We start from the raw sequence: 1324 nt of genomic DNA, 5'->3' as shown, positions 1-1324 counted from the left end.
TCAGACGAGGAATGGATGTGTTTTATTTTCAAATAAATCATTTCTTAAAAAATAAATTTATTAAAAGTTTATAAAGATTATAAAAGTATGATTTCCTCATGTCATATAATTTTTTTAATTTCACTTCCTGAGTGTATACTAGTTGATTGTATTAATTACACGACTAATACAACCTAAGGTGTAACTCACATTCATACTGCTAAAATATTTATTTTCAGCCGATTGTATTTGAGCCTGGTTACACAATTTTTTAAATTCAAGGGCCTATAATTCCTGTAAAATAACCAAAAACGTGTTTTACTAGATTACTTCTCAAAGAAAGTTATTAATTAAAAAGTTATCCTGAGCTTTCACGGCATATCCTCGATGTCTGTTGTCATTAATTATTGTCTACCTGTCTGTCCGACGAACAGACTTATATACATTGAATTTTGCATAAACTTAATTTTTAAACAAGGAACATCGAGTTCAATGATGGTGCGTGTCCTATCATGGAATTTGACTAAGCTTGATTTAAGACTATTACGGATACAATTTCTTGGTTGTCTACCGAGGGGAATAAAATTTAATTTTCTGTATTACTGTACTGTCTGCCTGTCCGCAAGGCATATCAAGAATGGACTGAGCTATAAACTTACAATTTTGACTGCAGCCTTGGCGAAGTGTATTATGCGACACGTGATGTGACGTACTCCTATCTTATCTGTATATAGCCAAGACAATTCGATGATGGTTTAAATATGTGATTCTCAAAATTAAAATTACCCAAGGTTATGCAAACATGGCAACTTGGATTATACAGAAATTAGTTTAAGTTTAAGTGCATGTCTTGTGAAAATGCTGAAATTATTAACTTAACTTAAACTTTGAACAAAATGCCATCTGACCTTTCTCAATTTGGAAAACAGGTAAAAATGTGTATTACATGGTATGTAATAAAAAAATAACTGTCCCGGTCAACTGAAATAGTTTTTTTTTTTTCAAAGAAAGGCTATAGTTTTGTTTAATACGCTACCGTAAATCTCAACTATCGTGTTGATATAATCCAACATAAGACTTTCAGTTCAGTAGCTAAATCAATATTATCCTTCTTTAAAAGATGTGCTAGTGTTACAAACCCACATATAAATCTTTAATATATATAATATAATATAAATTTTTGACTTATTAGGTCTTAAAAGGGATATTCTATAATACTTTTCAATTAATAAAATGAGAGCAACGTAAAGGGTCAGATTGTGTAAATTTTGCAGTAAAATCACTCTACCACCAATCACGAGAGACCTTATACTAGTCTAATTAAAATCTTCTGCAACAATTTCAG

Source organism: Homalodisca vitripennis, chromosome X, assembly GCF_021130785.1.
Source record: "Homalodisca vitripennis isolate AUS2020 chromosome X, UT_GWSS_2.1, whole genome shotgun sequence".
Taxonomy (NCBI): Eukaryota; Metazoa; Arthropoda; class Insecta; order Hemiptera; family Cicadellidae; genus Homalodisca; species Homalodisca vitripennis.
Note: the sequence above shows the minus strand (reverse complement) of the source record.